Source organism: Tympanuchus pallidicinctus, unplaced genomic scaffold, assembly GCF_026119805.1.
Source record: "Tympanuchus pallidicinctus isolate F22 unplaced genomic scaffold, pur_lepc_1.0 scaffold12, whole genome shotgun sequence".
NCBI classification, from domain to species: Eukaryota; Metazoa; Chordata; class Aves; order Galliformes; family Phasianidae; genus Tympanuchus; species Tympanuchus pallidicinctus.
In genome coordinates this window covers 6553634-6571112 of record NW_026294637.1, presented here as the reverse complement: position 1 = coordinate 6571112, position 17479 = coordinate 6553634, and the positions used below count along the sequence as shown (strand labels likewise).

Below are 17479 nucleotides of genomic sequence, written 5' to 3'. Positions count from 1 at the left end.
ATATTTTCACCCTTTACTCTTGCATTTTATCCTACACATACACTACTTGCTCATAGCCTATCTATCTCATTTGCAGGGCACATTTCAATATTGTGAGAACAACAATTCTGCATTTTCTGGTGACATTCCCAGCTAGAGAAACCTCTGCATATCTGATCCCCAAAGCGATCAAGCTGACTTTGCATCTACAGGGCAGAGCATCAGAGCTTTGAATTCTGAGCCATAAGCTGCCCATGGGCCACATTCCCAGCTCTGTGGATGTCATTAATAGATTCTCTGTAGAAATCAAGGGCAGCAGATGGACAGTCTGCAGCAGAGATCACTCACAATGGTATGTCCCCAGGGCACACTCCAGGAGTAAATGTCTCTCACACTAACACCTCAACCCATTTCTTCTCCTTATGAGAGACAGCCTTCACCCCGGTGCAATATCCCCCCGTCCTTCCTTGCCATCACTCTGAGAATAGGCACAGCACCAAAAGTAGTTGTTTGAGTACTAAACTATGGTGAAGCTAGGGTTAATGGGACGTTTGCAGGAGTTGAATATCAGTGAATTATACTGAAGAGCTTCCTCTGTGGAGAAGTAGAAGTTAGCATTAAATATACATTGCCCAGAGCACTAGAAGCCATTCTGTACATAACAACCTTGCAGTAGCTGGGGACAGAGATAACCCGATAAGCATTTGTTTTCTTACTCATTCCTATGGATCCACCTCCGAAGCCCTCATTTTTTTCTGGAAAAGCTCCTTGTGGGAATCTGGGCAGGAGAAGAAAGGTGTGTGAATGCTTCAATGTTTTGCCCAATGTTTTTGTTACCACAGGAAGCTAAGATCAGTGTGGGACCTGCAATGATATCTGTTGGCCCTACGATGGGTGTGGAAAACAGAGCACTTGCCAGCATTTCTGTCACCACTGGGACTATCATCCAAATTTAACAGGGAAACAAGTTGTGTTGTGTAGTCCTTCAAGCTCTTCTGCTCTACGTGAGACACATCCTGTAGTAAAGATGTAAAGCCCACCTAAAACCACCAGAAGCATAAAGCAGCGCTCATTCTTAAACATGGGTTGTGTCTTTAAGAGGTACAGATCCATCTCTGCCTCTGTCTTGAGGTCTTCCTTGGGGAATGACTTCTAAGAAATAAAATATATTAAAAGGAAGTGCAATCAGAGCCTCCCATTATCAAAGGGATAAAATATCAGTTTTTGTCAAGATAAAAAGCATTGTAGATTGGCTCTGATGGGAAAAATTAAATTCTTGGTCTTCACTTGATTTGATATTTATCACGCCACTGCTCTAGAAATATTCTGGCAGGGAATGTTTCTTAAAATATTATCTTGCATTTCTCCTGCAGTTAGCAAGCTAGGAGAGTATTAACCTGAATGTCTTGTTACACCTGAAAATCCTCATAGGAAAAGAGAAAAAAGAAAGAAAAAGCCTAGAAAATACACCTTATAACACTGTGTCAACAGGTTCTCAATAAGGTATCTCATCTGTGGAATCACTCCTGTCCAAGTCCATCACATATTTTAGAATATCCCAAAAGGAATTCTCACTTTTCACGTGAAGAGACTGATAAGCAAGAACTGTCTTCCAATTCTTAACAATTAATCTTATCTCAATAGCAAGAGCTTGGATGAACTCATAGAGCTGAGTAAGAGAATGAAAGTAGGGGAATAACATAGAAGGTCCTTCAGGGAGATCACCATGAGAGCACAACTAGTAACAGCCCAAAGATCTTGTGTCATGTCATAGCTGTGCCATTTTTCATCTTCTACGATATGGGATATGTGCAGTATACATACAAAAAGGGTTTGGCTGGGGTGGTGAACTGGGAAGGTTTGACACTACAGCGGTGCAGAAATATCTTTAGGCAGACTGTCCTATTGCTGTCCACCCTCCAGTGGTGCAGATTCACATATCTTTCAGCCTTGACAAGTCTACTTCTGGATATATAACATTGTCTTCATAAAGAATTAAGTGGGATGAGCTAATAGTTGCATCTAAAACACGATTAATGTAACTTCATCATTCACTCACACACACCAAAAAAAGTATTTAGGAGAACACATATCAGTTTAATGTCAGTGACTGGTCCTAATCTGTATTCTCCTGGCCAAAGAGCCACCTTTATATACTGCATTTTTTTTAACAGTTTGTGTTCAAACTCTCAAATCAAAGGCTCTCAGTAGCTGTTTAGGTAATGAACAGAACATCAGTTTTTCAAGGAAGAGAACACTGACGAACCGCGAAGCCCGCAAGCAAGTTCAGAACCAAGCAATACTGGCATATCCTAAAGATGATCAGGCAATTCAAGTCCTATTTCAATTTTCACAGCATAACCAGAACTCCAGCATACCTGACAGAAAGATAGGTAGAGCAAGATTTGCCACTGCAGTAACATAAATAGCATGAGGAAACTTTAACTGGTGTGTGTATGCCAAGACACTGTGCAGTCACCATAAGATCAGGAAGAAGTTCTTCCATTCAGATGTTAGCAAAGTGATTTCTGATGAATCATGACTTTCTACATCAATCCCTACATGGAGTGGAATGTCAAGCTAGAAAGACTACTAGTCAGAGGAAAATTGTTTCTTCTTAGGTGTAAGATGGTAGGAAGGTTGCACAAAGGAAAAAAAAAGATTTTTTCCCCCCCAGAAGTTGCTACAAAGCTTAGAATAAAGGTATTCCTGAATAAAGGAGTCAGGCTGTGAAATAGTCTTACCAGTTCCAGAAGGAAAACTAATACAAGTGAACACAATGTCCAGTATCCACTTGCTTTTCCTTAATACCATGCTATGTACCATTAAAGTGGGAGTTTTCACACAAGAGATCAATTTGTTATTTGATTCATATCTTCTTAAGTGATATTCTATTTCAAATATGATCTCCAGAAGGCTCTTTTTGTCAAATAATTTAACAGCATGAATGATGGCTGCTGATCAGCTTGAATTTCTGATGTCTACTACAAACTACGCAGACTACGCTATAGGTTTGTGAAGCTGATACTGCCTGACATGTTTCTCCAATTCTGGTGCCTCCTTGCATATTCAACCCAACATTTCCCTAGCAGAGTTTTTCCAATTTATGTTGCCAAGGAATCCTTCCACTGCAGCTCAGCCATTCTTTACAGTCTGAACAAATCCTTACCTGAAATGAAGCACTTGCAATGAAACAGTTCTATTTCAGAGCATTCACTGCCACTTCATCTTCAGCTCTGTAAACTATCAGAATGCTTTTAAAGGAAACACTTATTTAAATAAAAGAAAATCCCTGTAAATCATAGTCATGACAAGCTAACAGCAAGCATTGCAAAGATTATTTATCTTCCTGCTACATCTAACAAAGCTTCTTTGCAAACAATGTGTTTGCAAAGACTACTAACTCACGTTTTCTAACTACAGGAATACACTAATAACAAACACCTTCTTATACCAATAAGCTTCCCCTGTCGTCTAACATCCCATCAACCCCAAAATCAAAGGGTCTCCTTCAATTATTTTTATTTTGTCTTAACGTGCTTTCTTCATGGATGAAGCAACCAACTCCTTAGTCTTACTGCCTACTTGTAATCCAAATTCATTTCAGAGCTTGCATGCATTAGCTGCATGCTTTAATTTGATTTATTTTATTTGACTTCTATTAAATTACATTTGAGACAGGTTAGCAGATGGCCTCATGGGGAGCATCTCACCAGCATCATCCAGCGTGCAAACAGCAATTATTGTATCTGAGCTGAGCCCAATTTCAAGTCGCATCCTGACAAGCTAACAAATAAGGTCACAGTATCTGCATTGCAAGTAATATCCCAACTGGTAGGAAAGACACTTGACAAGCTTGAAGGTGGGCCCAGAGTGTTCTGATTACAAGGGGAAGATGTAAAGGAAATTAAGAAGCAAGCCACCACTTAAGAGCAGGGATGCTGTTTCAAGTCTATCCGCATTCTGCATAGCTTGCAGGCCCACCACCTATGTTACTACAGACTATGTCACTACATTGATTGCTCACTCACAGTTTGCAAGTGCTAAACGCAGGGGGAAGATGGATAGGGGGCACCACAGCCACCGAGATCCCCACATCCTTCACATTTCTCATGCTTTTCCTTTTGCCCCTGGCCAGTCACTCTGTGCGAAAAACAATTCCTGCACGTTGCATTACACTCCACGGTGACCCTCGAGCTGTTTTTTTGCCCTTTCAAAACACTTGACAAAGCTGTCACAGAAGGAGCTTGGCATCTGGAAGCTGTGACAGACACGATATGACCTGATTCATAAAACATAACTAAACAGCTTGGGCTGCCAGAGGCCAGGATTTACAGGACTGCGTTTCAACAACGGCCTTCAACGCCTGCTCTACAGAATGCACTCCTACTCTGTTGCAATACAAATTCCCTGGCTCCATTGGGGTGACCTGCAACGTTACAAAATGACAGAGCAGCTGAGACACTAATCTTGTTACAGGCTACCCCGTCTCCTGCTGGTCAGGAAGGGGAAAGGATGACCTTGGCTGCACCTTTTAAACCAAGCTACAAGGGCAGGGAACGCCTTAAAAATGAAGACATCATTTTTTTCAGAAATGACTCCAGCGCAGCAAGCACAAAGGAAACAAATCAAGGCACTGATAGTTTCTGCTGCATTATCCCTACAGCCTCACTTTTACAATAAAAGTCTCTCTGCATTTTTATTTCCTGAAGGTGCAGCCTGACCAACAGTGTATTTAAGGACTTTCTGCATCCCATCCATAAGCCCTTTTTTTCCCCTTCATTTTCACTTCAATCGCTAGTTACAGTCTTCTGTTAGGCGATTGCCATGGTACCAAAAGGCCCTCTGGGAAATCTGTCAGACTGATGCTAACAATAATAAACTCCATCTCACTCATCTCCTGAAACACTTCACAAACTGATAATTACACGTTTCAGGCACATTCCAAGTTAGTAAAGCAGGGATTTGAAGAACAACTGAATAAGTTGCCAAAGAATAGCATACACATCAGTCACTGAGTTCAAGCTTAACATCAGCTTCCAAAACCCTAGTCATGAACTATTCTGTACTATCCACTTTCCTTTAAGGAATGAATTTCAACCATGAACAACAACTTCAAAGCAGCCCCTCTACTTTTTAACTTGGTATTATTTCCATTAGCCATTAAAATGAATTGAATCTGGCACCTAAATATCATTTATGTGGTCCTCCCTCAGTTGTGTTACCTGTCCTATACCCCTATGCTACAGCATGACTGTCAGTTCCACACCAAAACCCATCTGCTCCACCTAAAATTAGCACATGCAAACCTTCATAGAGTGCCACAATTCTGCATCCACTGCTACTGTGTCTTGCATTCAGACTATGGGAGAAAAGTAACATGAAATCAATAAATCCAGATCAAGGGAAGAATGAGGAGAGGAAATGGGCTGTTGCAGTAGGCCTTCACTCAAGGAGAAAAAGAAAAGTCTAGAAATTCAGAAAGAAAAAAATCAAAAGAAAACTTTGTAATGCATTTTCATGTACTACCTGAGTCACTAAGAATACTTTACCTAGCTGTGGGTCACCACATACCTCCAACCCATCCTGATTCTGTCACATTGACTCAACAAGCATTTGAACGCAAAGCACAGCCTATTTCCAAGAGACAAAAACAGCACCAAAGCTGAGTGAGCAAATCTTCACACCAGTTTCTTAAACAAATTCAATGAAGAAAGAAAAGAAAAAGCCTATAAAAAAAAAAATGACAAAGTGGCAGGGAGATTGCATCTTTTTCCCCACAACTAAGTAGCACAACAATTGCAATTGAGAGAGCAAATTAAATTCTAAACGCACCGATGATTCGATAGATACCATTTTCTGATAAATGATACAAAGAAAACGGCTTCCTTGGGAAACAGTCAAAATCTAGAACAAGTCTTGTTGGTTCTGGGACCTGATTCAATTATGCAAAGTTCATTAACATAAATGTACGGTAGAGTGGGGAGAAAAGGCATGGAACATCTCTCAGATGCCTTAAGGAAAACAGTCCTGACAAGACCAGCAAAGCAAGTACTTGGGAGGCCTGATCACAGATACAATGGATAGCTGGTGACTTCAAAATCCAACATTTTCCTGGGTGCATTTCTTCTTTTTTGTTGTTGTTGGCTTTTTCCCCTCCGCTCTTTTAGGATAGATGAGGAAAACAGGAGAGACACACAATATTGTATTTTTTCCTTCTGTTTCCTAATTCTGCAAAATAACAAAATGAAGTAGAAGAAATCACAGAGAAACAAAAGTGGCCTAAAATGAAAGCAAAAGTCCCAGTGAGTGTAGTTTTGTCACCTAGAAACTGACATCCATCAGCCACATAAAAAGCATTCAGAAGAGATACAGAAGTCCAAGTTTAGCTCTCTGCAAAAACTGGTGCTCTTTACAGTATCTGCCATGTCACTTGTCAACTAGTTGATCTTATCAGCACATTTACAGTCTGAACATAGCAGCTGTCTCCACTTGTTTATTGGCAATTTCTATTTCTGCATTAGAAACAGGTGGGCAAGCTCAGAGAACTAACAAGTCTCTCTTTGATGTAGACATGGACAAATCCTCTCATTAACAGCACAGCATTTTAAAAATCATTATAGGGTATTTTCAGTCTTATTTCATTTTATATATAATTGCAGCCCATTAATTGCAAATTCTTGTTTCTGGAATCATAAGCAACAAGAAGCATCATCATCGTGGTGTCTGCAAACTATTAGTTTAAATATATTGCTGTTCTTATTTCTGGGATAAGATTGGCTGTATCGCTCACATAGCAATGATCCTATTCTAGAATTAGAGAAAAGAAACTCACTTAAACAGATCTGATAGAAATCTGCAGAAAATATCCCAGAAAAATCAACTGACAGGTGGGAATTACTAACAACAGCAGGTGTTTGATATTACAGATACAAAACCAGGGGAAAACCAAATGCATGCCACATATTGCAAAAATGCCTCCTCACCCACTGGGGTTCCCAGATACATTAATATTAGGATTAGCTGAGAGAAATACCACTTGCTGTGTTTCACATGAATGTAGAGCTGCCTGCATGAAAGTGGGCAGAGCAGCTGAAGAGTCCACCTGCAGCTCTGCCAAACAGGCAGTAAAGCTGCTCCATGCAACCCAAGCAACATCAACAACTTATAATTCGTGACTAGTTTAGTCAACCTTCATTAGGAAGTGCTCCCTACACCATTTCCCAATGGTTTATTTGCTTAGTGTACTGATAACACTTTCCCCTTTGCACAGGAGAAGCCCACTGTTACAGAGCAGAATATGCAAGATCCACAGGACCACGAGATAACAGCTTGTACAAGACCTGATCATCTTCTCCTAAACTATCCCTGAGTTCCCAAACCAAAAGCAGTAGCAGTAAAGCCCACTTTTTGCACTCAGAGCAAAGGCCAAAGACCAGTTTATTCTTATGTGACCAAAAGGCATCAAAAAGCAGTGTGAATCTGGATTAAGATCAGCATCTGGTCCAGAGAAGAAAAAAAACACATAACTGGAGACAAAAGCTGTTCTTTATGATAGCAAGTACATTTGTTTGGCTCTGACGTCAGCTAATATGCATGATACAGTTGGTGAGCTTTCCAGCCACGTATTATTCTGTTTCACAAGGCAACCTCCCAGCTCTCCTACCTCTTGCTCCCCGAGCACAGCTTGCCTAGTAGTTAGCAATGAGGAGACACAACCAAACAAAGGAAAACAATTGGTCACTGCGACAGCCCAGCAGCTCACCTCCTTTTCTTTGAAAAATACTTCCTAATTACCTTACAGACAGCAGATCAGAAGGAAAAGAGCACTGCAGACAAGCAGCACATCTACCACTACAAAACTGTACCCTCTTACCTTACAGTGATTCTCCAGGCCAGCAGCCAACAGGACTTCCTTCTGACTTCTCAAGGACAAATTAGTGCGATCCACGGCCTACCAGCACGCTCACACCTCCAGCTGGAATCTAAAGCCTAGAAGCAACTGATTTGTTGCAGGTGTGTGGGAGCAAAGCCAGCAAACTCCAGGCCAACCCCCTGCACTCTGCAGCACGTGCTGCAGGCCTTAATTAGTGCAATCACCTGTGATTAGTCACATGACTAACTGGGCAACATTGTGACCAGCTGGAAGAAACCCCTTCCTGACCTCTGCTGTTACCTCGAGTCACAAGCCTCAACTCTTCACCCTTTTTGCAAGCATATTGCTTATAACAATATTCTGTGCAGTCAACCTGACCCTAAAATTATGCCCTCCCTCACGGAACCTCTCTCTGTCACATTGAGACAAGATGTAACTCAATTCAAATGCCTCCCTGGCTAGTTTATCCAGTAGCACGTTGACCTTTTAGTGTATGCCCCACAGCACTGTGTGTGACTGGAATTTACGGCCAGGCAGCGGAGATGTGCAGCTCCATGAAATACGTTCAGGTATTATTTTTTTCTCCATGCCATGATTCGAAGTGGATAACAGAAGCCTGGTGGAAGTTCAATGTTCATTCACCATTTCAGGGAGTAAAAGCTGTCTAGGGGCTCTGCTGGGTCGTATTTCAATACTTCTACCAGATACACAGGCTGACAATTGGAAGCACAACATCTGTGGGTTTTGCCTGAAGCCTTTCCCCTTAAGGGAGAGAAGATGAATTATTTTTCCCCCTTCTGCGAAGGTGAGAATTTGGGCAGCTTATTACTCCTACAGAAGCTTGCAAAGAGCACAGGGTTTTATGACACAGGTGTGTTCCAAGCAGCTGTCTCTATATTGTTTGGAAATACATGAAATCCACATGAATTCCCCCAAACCTTGTCCAGTTCCATCCATAATTTTGTAACAAAAACAAAGATAGCGCCGTGCAGCGTGAGAAGGCACCTCTGAGACCTTTAACATCAATCGTTTCAAAAAATAATGACAAGTTGCATGCTGATGTAGACTTTTAGGATGTTTACTTCATTAATGTTTCAGAAAAGGCTCTGATATACTGGAAAAAAAGGAGTATAGCCAATGCTAAGCATTATTCTAGCCCAAGTCCATACTACCCAAAAAGACACAGCTACATTCCAGAAAATGCTTTTGATAATCAAAAATATTTCCTCTCTGGAAAGGGCATGATAAGGATATGGAAAGTTTATGAAACTCTTGGAACAAAGAGAAGACTGACTGCCTCAAAGGCAACATAGCAAATGTTGAAGAAAAGGCAGAAATTTGCACAGAAAAAAATCCCCAAAGAAGACTGCAAGGCAGTCCCATTTTATCTCAGATATTCCCTGTTCAACTCAGCTAGCTTCCACCTTCATGGCAGCAGACTAAATACCCAAAGAGGTTTTGCAGGAATTTGTCTGGAAATGGAGCACTGTTTGGGACACAGGGGCTGCCACCCTGTTGTGATTTCAAAACAAGAGAGAAAACGTGTTTCAAATTGAAAGATGATCTGGAGAAATGTAGGGCACGCATTGCGAGCATTAGACGTCTGGAGATCTTCCCTTTGGCTTCAGATGCTTGACAAACTGCCTATTTGAGCAGAAAAAGTTCATCTCCTCAGCTCTCTGTTTAGCACTGCAGATTACATGACAATTCTATTCAGCTGTTCTTCTCCACTGCATTCAAACAGATCACAATTTTCACAACAGCTGACTTGCTGTCACCCAAAACAAAGTGTTTTGTATACGAAGCAAGAGACAAACCAGCACCTCTGCAAATTAGGAACAAGTCTTCAGCTGAACAGAGTATATAAATTCACTGTTGCAGACATATCAAGCAAAAACTGTTTGTGTTTTCTTCTCCTCAGTTTGCTATAATCATCATCTCATTCAATTTCTATACGCACTGAAATCTGTTCATTTCTAAATACAATCACATGTAAGGGACAGATACAAAAAAAAGAAGGGAGAAAAAGAAAAGGCAGCACAGATTCTGTAAATATTAAGGAAATACAGTGCTGGAGGACTCTGAATAAGATGCAATTTGGATCACGTTCAGAACTTAGGTGGGCAGAAGGGCAATCTGAAACATCTTCTGTTTAAATTCATGGAAACACCATCTGACCAGGGGCTTCTATTTGAGGAGAGGATGTTTTCTTAAGTTCTTGGTTTCTTCTCAAGACTTTCATCAATGGTAGTAATGATGTGTCTTCTTGCATGAGTCTTGTGATGTATAAATGCCATTACAAAAGCTTCCCTCCTTTTCACAGAAACCACTCGACACACAGACAGAAATAGGGAGAACTGTATTGCTCTAGGAACAGTTGGCATATGGGTGAAACTTAAGGGTTCAGCAGCAATGGCTATGGGGGTGGGTATATGTGTCTGTGTTGGAAGAGATACAGCATGAGACAACAGTAAGAGACCGACAGATGTGCTTGCTGCTGTGAACTGTGTGCAACCAGCACAATCCTAGGTTAGCATTCCAGCTCAATTGCTACGGCAGTTCTTCTGGCTGCTGGAAAGATCATTACTAATCAAAGCAGGTCATTCTACCTCCCTATTTCAATACTATCAGATGACAGCTTCCTTGAAAGAGTGCATTTTCCTTTTGGGTGGGCTAACTCCAATAAGGCATTGATCCAATTTGATCCTTGTTTCATTAGGAGATATGTCATCTCCAGCCTTGAAAAAGTTATTCAAGGGAAGAGAGCATGAACCTTTCATAATTAATATGCAACGCCAGTTGCCACACGGGGAGCAGGCATAGTTATAACAACTCCGAGTCAATAATTCATAAACTATAATGCATTATTAATCAATTATTGAGACCTGAATTACATTTAATGAGATTACGCTGATTGGAGCACTAAACTGTTTGAATCATATTGATGTAATCAATGTGCTTAATTAAACTGTGTACATTTTCCACATGATCATTATTTCCCAGTATCCTGCACAAGTGGCCTTTGCAATTCTCTGCTGTTCTTTGCTGAGGAGTTGTTCTTTGTTGTAAATTGCATTTAAAAGCAAAGAGGCTCACTTCTTTCTAAGATGAAAGCTGCAAAGCAACCATCAAACTAATTTAAGCAAATTGAGAAATGTTAGAATGTTTCCCCCAACAACAGTGTCTTTTTCATTCTGCATTCTGAGACCAAGTTAAGTACACCTCATTAGTCTCACTTAACCCCTCATTCCAGTTCTAGGAGCATCAGAAATCCAAAGGTCTCAAGCATCCTTCCCTTCCTTATTCCAAAAATATCACTCTTTCCATCATTAGAAACACGTTCAGGCAGAAAATGCATTTTAACTCCCAAAAAAATTATATTTAACTTCAGGAGATGTCATTGTCTCTCTATAATAATTTCCATAATGGCTTCTGCAGCTTTACATATAGAGGACAAGCAATGACTAAAGAGTTAACTCCAAGTGACAGCTGTTACAGATGTAAATCCATTTGCCAGTGCCATATTTTGCTTAATTATTAACACCCTTTCTTGCTCGATGCTTGGTCTTCACAGGACTGCAGGAAGGGCAAATTCTACCAAGACAACAAAGTAGAGCCTCCCAGTTGTTTTTTTTTTGTACACATCTGTGGAGCTGTAAAGCTCAGCACACACTGTTGTCTTTCCTCAGTTTCACTTCCAGCCCTCTCAGATCAACAGAATTTGATAAAGTTTGAGCAAATGTTGTGTTGTTCACAACTGAGCTGCTGAATGACAGAAACACAAAAAGCATGGATGCAAGGAGTGCCTGGCTCATTTCTTTCTTTCCTCATTTCCAAGTGACAGCTGTTACAGATGTAAATCCATTTGCCAGCGCCATATTTTGCTTAATTTTTCTTTCCACTACTGCTAATTATCTAAGACATTCAGGTTTAACTTTAAACCCCAGCATTCATCTTTGTAAAGCTGTAGAAACTGCTGTAAGGGCACTCATCAGGTATATGGGCTGGGGGAAATACAGCACATAACCAGTACTGTTAACAGGAGTCACCACAGTACAACCAGCCATGAAGAGTGCTTTCCAGTTACTTCATTTGTGATACCATAAATGATGACTGCCCCCTTCCACTCTGCAGAAGTAACAATGTCCATGTATTCTCAGTGGATGCAGGACTGACCCCCGTGGTAATATCAGTCCTGTCTTTGAGATGAGAATGCAGTAATGCTGATGGTCATCAGCCAGTGGCAGGCAGCTGTATAACTATAGAATAACAGGAATCTCTAATCCTTAGTGAATTCCTTTGTCTGTGTTTCAGTTATCTTCTTGTTGTAGGTGCCATTCCAGTTCATCGTCTCTACATTACTTCAGAAATGCCCTCTCTTTTCCATCTCTAACTGGACAGGTAGCCCGCTCCACCTCAGTGTGCAGCCAAGGAAACACCTGAGGAATGCTTATATAGTAAACTCAAAACAGTAGCACACAGTAAACAGTCTTTCTCTGAACACTCCTTTCGTACTCAGTGTTTTCAATTCAGTCACTCTTACAAAAAGGAACGTATTGATGCACTGTACTTTCTTTACTAGAATAGAATTTTATCATTACCCATGTATGACTGGTTAGATGTGTTACTTACACCTCTCCTTTGAAGAGTTACCTGCCCAGTTGCTCTGCCATTTACAGCAGTAACCTACAGCCTGCACGGACCAGTCAGCTATCCTTCACAGCCTTATTGGCTCCTGCTAACTGCAGTGCACCCAAAGAACCAGTTTCCACCTTTGCCTTCCCAGTCATTTATTTTGGTTCAGAAACTCAGGATGATAGATTGGAGAAACTGCTGCTGTACACACTTTATTTCTGATTTATTTTTATATTTATAGTGAATGCTTCGAGTTATTAGTTCTCTTCCCATCATAATTAAACATCGCTTTCCACGTGAGTGAACAGAAAGAGACAAAGAGTCATTCCATCATCCCTATGGGCATCTTGTAGGCAGGAAGTTAAGTCTTCATGTTTTAAACATTTTAATGCCTCAGCAGCACAATGCTACAGGTACAGATCAGCTAAAGAAAATCTTTCATTAAAGTTCAGTTCTTGTCTAAAAGGGGATCACTGTGCATTACCATGTCCATCATTTCCTGGAGATTACAGATCGAGTTCATTTAATCTTCCTAGAAAATATACATGTGTATATATATATACACACATACATATATATTTTTATTTTATATATAATATATTCTTCCTACCAAACTGATAAACTCAGCTTTTGACATGAAAGAACAACTAGATGTGACAGATTTTTGTACCATTAGAAGTTAGTCTTAGCAATGAGTACTATTTTATTACATTCTAGGGTCATACACATCCCATTACTAAAAAATGGCACCTACAGAAGAAATATATATAATAATATAAACAGGAAATATTGATGAGATTAGGCACTATCTGCAAATTTGCAATTGTCTGTATCTGTTAAAAACTGGAGCATGCAAGTCAACAACCAGGAATGATAGAGATTATACTAATGAGCAGAGGTTAATTGCAGCGTCAGAGAGGCTTAGTAGAATGCAGTCACATATTGCATATTTGAATGCGTAACACTGTGAATTAAGAGTTTGCAAACTAAGTGCACACACACAATGTTAACACTGCCTTCATTGTGATATATGCAACAGCCCTCTGCAAGCTCCTATTAAATTCACTAAGCACCCAAATTTGCTTTTGTCATTCTCACTGCTTCTGCACTGATTAAAGAACATCTCAAATGTGATGTTGAGAACTGATCCCTCTTGCAAAGTCCCTCTCATCATGGAGATGGTGTGACTCTATGAGAAAGAATAAGGAGGGAAAGAGGGATGTAGAAAAGATAAATGACAGGAAAGAAACACAATCCCTTCATCTCATCATTTGTGCTTATTACATATGGTCAGATTGAGAAAATAAGAGCTTTATCTTCATCACAAGTCTATGTGAGATACTACTTGGACTGAGAAGCAAAGACACCCTTTCTTGCTCAATGCTTGGTCTTCACAGGACTGCAGGAAGGGCAAATTCTACCAAGACAACAAAGTAGAGCCTCCCAGTTTGTTTTTTTTTTGTACACATCTGTGGAGCTGTAAAGCTCAGCACACACCGTTGTCTTTCCTCAGTTTCACTTCCAGCCCTCTCAGATCAACAGAATTTGATAAAGTTTGAGCAAATGTTGTGTCGTTCACAACTGAGCTGCTGAATGACAGAAACACAAAAAGCAGGGATGCAAGGAGTTCCTGGCTCATTTCTTTCTTTCCTCATTTCAGTTTCAGAATTGAGAATTTAATAAAAATAATTCAGTACACCGCCATCACATAAACACAAGACAGAAAGAGAGGAAGGAGAAAGGAGCCTAAGTGAACATCAAGCCTCACACAAACTAGGCATAATGAAGAAAAACAGCAGCCCATTTTTCTTCCCTTTAGTATGCAGTGAATGTGCAGTTCCTGCAAGCGTGCATGGCTTGTGCTTCCTATTAACAAGGTGCACATTAATAAATTTAACTCAGACAAATTTAACCATCCAAGGACCACATTAATCAAAAGCCTGACAAGACCAAACTGAAAGAGCTGAGTGAGGAAAACAAAGCACAGCTGACATGGAAGATTCCATGCCTTCATCATCCCTGCGCTGCTCCCACTGTATCAGCTTCCCCAGTACTGCAATAATTCCTTCCCACTGCACTCCTACTGGGAGTATCATGCTCTCCTCCCAGCACTCTTCACCCAATGTCTCTTCATCAGTGATGTTTCCCACTCCTCGTGCATCTGCACTGCAGGAGCATTTCAATCAAAGTACAATCATGTGCAACAGCTGAAACCCTAAGAGTTTTGTATTTTACCTGAGCCACTGGTATTACTGAAAAGAATATCTCCAGATGTACATGTACACTCCATGTACAAAACAGAAATAATAAATGTGATAGAAAAGTAAAATGGCTATAGCTCCTGAGAACTACAAATTAGACAGACTATAGAAAAAGTAGGAAAGAAAAAGGGCCATTAATTTTTATTCAGTACCTATGTGCAAGTCCACGAGTGCTACAGAATCACTCTAAAGCTGAAATGTATACACGTGGATACTCTTCAAAAGAATGAGAGTTACTACTGGGAAAGTCTCCCCTCTTTGGCTCCCTCATAGTTACTGCTTCTGAGTTATGTTTTTAGCCTGCAAAATATTGACAAACAGACCCCTCCACCAGCCACCCCACTTCACACAAGATGAGGAAACTAAGAAGCAACTGTTGATCACAGCCACAGAAAGCAGCAGCACAAATTAGACTAAATGCGTCTCCAAAAGCCATAATTATCCAAGCTCAAACAAAATAAGCATATACGTGGTTATTCACATTTGCCTGGAGGCATCCTCACAGCACAAAACACATGGTGTGCTTGCTCTTCTTCCACTTGATAAAACAACAAATATTTTCATCACCTAAGAGTATTGATGGTTACATTTGTAGTCTTGACATGAGAAAACATGAGAAAAACTCTGTTGCCTTGCCTTGACACTGTCTCTCCCTACCCAATTTCTCTTTTAGCTCAGGCAGTTGGGTTTTGTATGTATTCTGGCTTGATTGATTTCAATTGTTTCATGGATAGATTTAAGAAGTCAATATTACTGCTTAGCAAAGCTTCAGTAGAAGAATTTATTGGCACACCATACCAATTTTGGATTTTGGTCAGAACTAAGAGTTTCAAATGGATTCCTGTAAGATCACAAAACAAGAGATATTCATATCTTGAAAATAAAGAGGATTTGAGACACATAACTAAGATTTGAACCCAGATATTACAACAATCCAAAGCATTTGAAATAAATACCTGTTTGAAATGTTCACAGACTGATGAACCTTTCAGCAAATCTGTGCTTAATGCGTAGCCCAAGCACACAGCACACTGGGAGGTGTGGAAAAAACCTTGCCACAGACAGGTTAATGACCTTTGAAAGCCTGTCAGACTCGACTTCAGTGCTGCAAGATGCATTCTCAGAGGACAGAGTGCTTCAGAAAAAGGCAATGCCTTCTAATACTGTCACTTTTACTTCATGGTACTCCCTAAAAGCAGCACGCCTCTTGGGTTATGATTGCTCTGGTCAGCACTGTTTTCATTTCCTCATGATCCTCATTTCTGAGTATCTGTGCTTCTCAGTTGTCTCAAGTACAGCTGTAAGCTCTGCATACACAGAGGTCATCTATTCTGTGCTGTAGCACATCTGGCACAAGGTTTCAGTTCACTGCTGTCTCTAAGGACTGTAGATGACACAGTTTAGCACATGATCACCATATGCAATTACAGTTCCTTCTTGTGACAGGAACCAAAGGTAAAAACATCCCTAACTACTCCTGCTTGACTTCCATTGATATAAGTCTATGATTTTCTTCTTCTTTGTCCTGATCACTGTGCCTGCATGTCTGCAGACTGCAGCATGTTGCTGGGTCAGTCAGCAAGATCGGCACTTTTTGTATGGGACAACAGATGGATATTTTGAAATTGAAAAGCAAGCCTCTGCAGAAAGTCCTTTCAAAGCCAAACGTGCTTAATCCAAAGTTTAGCACACTCACTTATCATGTGACTGACCCACATCAAGTTCTTGCTTTGTTCAATCAAACCATTAGCTCACCTTTTATTTTGTACCCTTGTTGGAAACATATATTAACTGAGGCAGAAAACCTTGTTCACTGCATATCTCATCTGGGTGATTCCAATCTGCAATTCCAATTTCAGTTGCCCTACTAAGACCGTGTGCCAAGAGGTTTGAAAATTGTTGTACATATCTAACATCTGAACAGGTGACCACCTGCAGAGTGCCAAAGATTTTCCATAACCAGTTTCCCCCACCACAACTCCCACCCACTGGTTTTCTGTTCTGTATTATTATCTATTACAGAACAAAAGTTCTTAAGGGCAGGAATTCTCTCTTCATGGCAGGTGCTGTTCATGCCTGACACAGCCTCCAGTTGCCTCTCTGACACTGCCTCCAGTTGCCACCATTAAGGCTGTCTGCAGGCAAGCACCTGATGAACTCCCATGTAGGCTCTGGTTGGCAATTTTTTTCAAGTTTGCTTTAAAATTTCAGCCTCAAAAAGCACATTTATGCTCAGAAACTTGCTAATTCTAGAGTAAATGCACTGGTACAGGTTGCTGAAAGAGGTTGCTGAGTCAGTCTCCTCAATGGAGGTGTTCAAGACTCATCTGGACATCTACCTGTCTGATCTATTGTAGAGAACCTGCTTTAGCAGTGGGGTTGGACTTAGTCTCTAGAGATGCCTTCCAACCCCTGCAACTCTGTGATTCTGTGATTATTATAATGAGATCTGAGCTCAGATGATGATGTTAATGTCAGCATAACAGCTGTCACTCTAACCCCGAATCAGGAAAGACAGCAATAACTTCCCCAACTCCAACATTTGATGTTCCTTTTAGTTTATGTACTTGGCATGGACATTATGAGATGTTCAACTCAATTATCACCACATACTTCTGAAAGGAGAATTCCATCATAGAATATATCACAGAATCTCTTTGGAAACAGCTAGCCAAATATCTGAGTGAGATAACATTAAATATTTGCATATCAAGCCATAAGATCCTAA

At 40.5% G+C, this 17479-nt stretch overlaps 1 protein-coding gene across 6 annotated transcripts in view; it reads right to left on the bottom strand.

Annotated features, from left to right (window-relative positions):
• AGBL1 (AGBL carboxypeptidase 1) overlaps positions 1-17479 on the bottom strand; it is a 478919-nt gene that overhangs the window by 382651 nt on the left and 78789 nt on the right. The gene's annotated exons all lie outside the window — the stretch shown is intronic.